The following is a 6,404-nucleotide window of genomic DNA, read 5'->3' as shown; positions in this document are numbered from 1 at the left end:
AGGACAGTAGACTTTATACCCACGCTTTATTAGTTACAAGGTGTTTATGAGACAAACATGTGACAAGCTATAAGTGTTCCTTCATCCAGTTATGTGAATACATGAAGGTTATTAGAGTGTTAAATGACATAAGGTTAAACACTGACTCAGGCAAGGTGTCAGTTCTGGTCCTGTTGGATCTCAGTGCTGCGTTTGACACTGTGGATCACAGTATACTGTTGAACAGGTTGGAAACTTGGGCAGGACTCAGCGGAACAGTCCTAGAATGGTTCAGGTCCTACTTGGAGGAGCGGAGTTATTTTGTGACCATTGGAAGTTATGAATCCGATCGAGTGGCTATGACATGTGGAGTTCCTCAGGAGTCGGTTCTTGGACCCCTTCTGTTCAGTCTATATATGCTGCCTTTGGGTCAAATTCTGCAGAACTCTAATGTAGACTATCACAGTTATGCAGATGACACGCAGATATACCTAGCACTGTCCCCGGATGACTAGTCCAATACAGTCATTGTGTCACTGTTTAGAGCAAGTAACAAATTGGATGAACCAACATTTCCTTCAATTAAATCAGGACAAAACTGAGGTTATTGTTTTTGGCAATAAAGAGAAGAGGATTGCTGTCAGTAAACATCTCGAGTCACTCTCTCTAAAAACTAGCAACCAAGTCCGAAACCTTGGCGTGCTGATAGACTCAGATCTGACCTTCAGCAGTCATATCAAATCAATCACCAAAACAGCCTTCTATCAGCTTAAGAACATATCCAGAGTGAAGGGTTTTATGTCCCAAACAGACCAGGAGAAGTTGATTCATGCTTTCATCTCCAGTAGACTAGACTGCTGTAACGGTCTTCTGACTGGACTCCCACAAAAAAGCATTAAACAACTGCAGCTCATTCAGAACTCTGCAGCCCGAGTTTTGACCAGAACAAAGAGATCAGAGCACATTACTCCAGTTCTAAAGTCTTTACACTGGCTCCCAGTCAGCTATAGAATAGATTTTAAAGTTCTGCTACTGGTCTACAAATCACTGAATGGTTTAGGTCCAGAATACATGAATGACATGTTAGTACAATATAAACCCAGTAGAGCTCTGAGATCTACTGACTCAGGTCAGATAGTGGAGCCCAGAGTTCAGACTAAACATGGTGAAGCAGCTTTTAGCTATTATGCTGCACACAACTGGAACAAACTACCAGCAGAACTGAAATCAGCCCCAACTGTGAATATTTTTAAATCCAGGTTAAAAACACTTCTCTTCTCCTGTGCTTATGATTGAGCTCTTTCAAAGCACTTTTGTAATTGTAATCTTTCATTTGCACTCTATGTCCTTTTAATGATTTTAAAGCAAATCATTATTTTATGCTGCAATCTTATTTTTAATGCTCTATTATAGTATTTTATTTCTCTCTCTTTCTATGTTTCTGTACTTTGTTTTAATTATTAGTGTGTGTGTGTGTGTGTGTGTGGGGGGGGGGGGGTATGTACGTGTGTACTATGATTGGGTTATATTTTTATTTCTCAAATTCCATGTTTTTTTAAAAAAAAATTCTGTTGAATGTTTGTTTTATGTAAAGCACATTGAGTTGCCACTGTGTATGAAATGCGCTATATAAATAAAACTGCCTTGCCTTGCCTTGCCTTGCCTTAACATTGTGATTTCCTGTATGCAGAAAATAAGATAACACTGGCACTTGATCAACCTGTTTCACTAGTAATGTCAAACACAAAAACGTATTCAAAGCTCTGATTTACACTTTTTCAGAGAGGTCCCACTCCTGACACTTAGGTCCGCTGGTATTTTTAGAGACTGCACAGACTTGCAGCTCCTGGCTTGCAGTGCTTTGTTTGTACCACTAGAGGACCCTATCAATCCACCACCAATCCAACTCCTGTAAATAGGGTGGGTGAATGGGTCTAAAACATAGACTGTATGAAGTATTAGTGGAATGTCTTAAATAAATCACGTTGTGCATGCCAATCATAGCTCCACAACATCCAGTAATCCCTTGGGAGAAAATCACATTACCACTGCAATGAGCCATAAAATACTAAGAAGAATTTGAGTGCTATTATAGAATATCTACTTTTTTATGGTATATTTTCCACAAGATTAAACATACAGGTTAAAGCCAGCGAGAAAAAATTGCTCATTTGAGAGTGAGCACCATACTGTACACTGCTTCCTCTTCATCCTCTGACCCTTCTTGAAGCTCTGAAGCAGGAATCAGTGTATTTTGACAAAAGTATGAATGTTTGCTGACTGACAGCGACGATTAAGTGATGCATTGGTGGTTTTAAAAGGTTTTAACAATTTTCTTCCACAAAATCCTTGTCCCCATTGTGATCAATTGTAACTGACTGAATTCAAGCTTTCTTAAACTTGTCGTCCATGTCACAACACATCCTCTTACTGTTTGAGTGAGCTACGGCCAGAGCTCCTCTGTCTCTGTCTTACCTGCTCTAGGAACTTTGGGCACATATGCATGTGATGATGACCTCTTCATTAGTTGGTTACACATATTAAATAACAGTATCATGGTTATTAAGGTATTGCTCCTCTGAAGTACTTTGGGGTTGCTTTTGGCACCAATTTTGATTAGATGTGATAAACACACAGTTATTATATTTACCTGTGTACATTTGTTGAATGACCAACAAGTTGCTTAAGAGCTCAGAGTTCATTTGTCATTTAAAAAAGCCAATGACTTATTTCTGCTTAGTAAGCCAATGAGTGACCTGAGGCATGTTGGCCATGATGGTTTGGCCTAAAGGAGGAGGACCGGTGTGTCATAGTTCAGAGGTCGGGAGGTGGAATGTCACCGGCAATGATAATTTAATGACGAAGAAAAGGCAAGTAGGTAAACATCTTTGTTGTTGGGTGGGACCCTCACATTTCCAAAATGTTTCTTTTTAAACTACAAGAGAAACAGTTCACTCTCAGCTTGGCCATGTTTTGTTCTGAGTTTAAGAGGAAAAGTTTGTCAAATTATGAAGTTGTAAAAGCATCTCACTCGATAACTGAATATGGAATCTCTCTGTCTCTTTATAGATAGATATCATTGATAGATGACAGATAAACAGTCATACATTCCATATTGAAGCATTGTCCCAATGAAGAATACAATTCCAATAAAAGTTATGTATTTAATAGGCCTAGATATCATTTTTTAAATTACAATACCAGTACCCTTAAAGTTATACCGATACCTTTTCTTCTACTTCACTCATATATTTATTGAATAAGTGTAAATAACTGTTCAATGAAGTATTATCATCATAGACTGTATGGGTTGTAGCTGCTGCAGTAGTTGACCAATTACACACCGCATTAAATCGAAGAATGCTTGTGGTAAGAGTTTATTTCTAGATGTGGGTGTAAAATGGATTGAATGCAGGTGTTGTTTGACCGGAGAAATTTTGATACTCCTTGGCACTGGAATATAATTGGTCAATACCTTAAAAGTACTGATACCAAGCTGTAGCATTTAGCCATATTTTGGCAAAAATATGAGCCTTTGGAATGTACAGATGGACATAGAGGAGGTGGATTATTCTGCAGAAACAGCTTGAGAGGGATCTAACCAACTGAATTCAGTTGACCACAGCTACTGTTTTCTGTCAAGAAGGGAACTATAAACTTTTTATGGCAGCGTATCACTTTATCTCATAAAATATTTCACAGTTATAAGGTTGTCACATGACAGAAATAACAGAAGGAAGTTGTATTATGTAATTTGTCCTCCATTGCACATTTGAGTGTGTGTATGTTGATGTTGAGCCTGTGGTGGCAGGGTGACACAATATAGATTAGGGGTGACACTGGCTAAATGTTTGCAGATGAAGGCTCCCAAAATCTAATCACCACGGTAACAAGGGTCAACAGAGTTGGCCAGTGGGCCAACTTGCTTAAGGCATTGAGGGTATTAATGGGGCAAGATGTTTACTTCAGAATCAACCACTTGTGGGTATGAGTGCTTGCATGAGGCTGATTGTGTGTGTATGCCCTCAATTGTCCCTTGACCATTCGCCTGGGGGGAGAAGTGTGTTTGGCTGCTAACACAACCTTCTCCCCCCTGACCTCAGCATAATCCACACAGTCACAGTCCGGACAGAAGGAGGAGAGTGGACACTTCCTGGTGCACAACAAGCATGTTGTTCTGTGTGCACATTCCTGTGGTCCGATAGTACCCGCTGTCACTCATGGACAACACAAGATGCATAGTTTACTGTCCTTGTGGGGAAAATATTTCTTATTGAATAATATTTGGCATGATATTGCACAAAGACAGAATAACAAGCCACATGCAGCTTCAGCACTGATAGCTTTCCAAAAAATGTTGCACACCAACCACAGCGCATCATGAAAGTGAGAGAATGAAAGCAAAAAAAACCCCAAAAAGTCAACAGGTAAAAGCAAACGACTTCTAACTTCTGAGGTTGGGTCATGGTTTGTATGGAGTTCATTCATACAGTGCTTTTCAACCTGTGGTGAAAAGCTAAAAGCCTCTCCTTCTTTCACTCATACAATGATACTGAACAATTTGAGATTTAGTGTTTTGCTCAAGGACACGTTGACATGTGAACCGGAGGAGTTGGAGATCGAACCAACAACCCTGAGATTAATGACCTGCTCTCCCATCTGGGCCAGAGACACCTGCAAGTTAAACACGTATCAGTTAAAAACTATTCAGCATTTCAACAAAAACAGTCTTGTAAATCATGGCAACATACGTCACACACAGTCTAAGGGGGACTAAAAATACGACTTCCTTGCATGTAACCAAATATAACCCCACATTGAAACAGTAATTTAGCTCCTCCTTCGTCTTGTTTTTTCTAGCTCATTTGACTTCTACTCAACTAAATTATTAAGGGGTACATAAATGTTCTAAAGACTAAAAAGGGCCACTAGGTCAATAATCAATCGCTTGTGCTCATGATGAATGATTTGTAATTTACTGTCAGTGGTGCATACGTTGTGTTGCACAAATGATGGAAAACCTTAACACGCCATCAAATTACACTGGAAATTGGTTAATATTTAAAACAGGCTTTACTTCCATGCACTTTACCCCCTTAAAGGGGTTTAAAACTCCAAATAAAAGTACCAAAAAACATTTTAAGCATGAGGCTATAACATATAAGGAGACAACCTTTTTGCCAATCATTTTATCGCACTGATCCCACTCAAGCTTATGGTCAACAGAAAGCCAAATCCATAAATCCACCATTGATCAAATCGTGTCTAAAATATACAGAGAAATGTTTAATTTGTCTGGTGAGGTCACTGGAAGGAGGTTTTCCAGTCTTAATCGCCCACATTATGTGTTAAACTGGGTGGTTTTATTGTTTGTTCATTCTTCTTTTCATAAAACCAGCACAAAATTGCTCTTTTTATCCTCTCCCTCAGCCTTTTCACAGTTTGGTTTATACAGTAAAATAATACAGCCATGAAGAGATAAGGAAGATCTGTGTTTCACTTTTCAAAAGAGTTCAAATAAACCTGCTTTTTATCCATTTAGGAAATTCCACAAAAGCGTTGTGGGGATACTGTGGGCAGGAATACCACAAGTCTTCAGGGAACACCGCAGGAGAATATTTCCTGGAATTTCAGGGCCTGTGCAACCACAGCAGCAGCTCGTTTTGAGTCTGAATGCAGCTCATTTTGAGATAACGCAGGTAGCAGAGCTTTTTGTCTCCTTGACTGTTCCTCTCTGGAGGACCCGAAATGAAAACAATAAATGAAGAGAAGAGGACAAGGAGGGAGTGGAGGGGAAGGAGAAAATAGAGAAAAGGAGAAAAAAGGTACATTTTTCAAATGGTGAATAATTTGTGTGCCCTGACATGATGCTGCGCAGGACCAGTTCCTGTGGCTCAGGTTTCAGTGTGTGTGCCTGAGTGTAAATGTGCTGCGGGGGGAGGGTCACTTCCTGCACCAACTCCTGATTTTGAGAGCCTTTTAGATTTCTGGCAAAGTTGGAGAGAAGATGCAGTAAAAGCAACTTAATAACATATCAAAAACATGACACTGAGCAGCATTTTAAGTTGAAATTCTCCTTAAGTAAACAGCCCTGTTTTCACAAACACAGGAAATAGATGTAATACAATAAAGGCAAAATCTATAAAGCAGGGTTTGTTAATAAAGGTCTATGTTTTATTCACTTTGGGATATGCAACCCACATTACTTCATCGCATAACCATCCCTATATTTGCGTGTGTGTGTGTGTGGATTTGTGCATTAGTTCATGCAGGTGCTGTTCATGTATGTGTGTGGCCTTGGGAAGACGTGGTGTATAGTCAGCTCTAAGCTAAACAACCTTGTTCAGACATTATGTTACCCCTCCCTTTAATGTAATGCCATGCCCACCATTTAATAGCAGAGTTGATATCCCTGTGGTGCCTTA

Source organism: Scomber scombrus, chromosome 16 (genome assembly GCF_963691925.1).
Source record: "Scomber scombrus chromosome 16, fScoSco1.1, whole genome shotgun sequence".
In the NCBI taxonomy this organism is placed as follows: domain Eukaryota; kingdom Metazoa; phylum Chordata; class Actinopteri; order Scombriformes; family Scombridae; genus Scomber; species Scomber scombrus.
The sequence above is the reverse complement of the archived record's forward strand: the minus strand, read 5'-3'. Positions refer to the sequence as shown.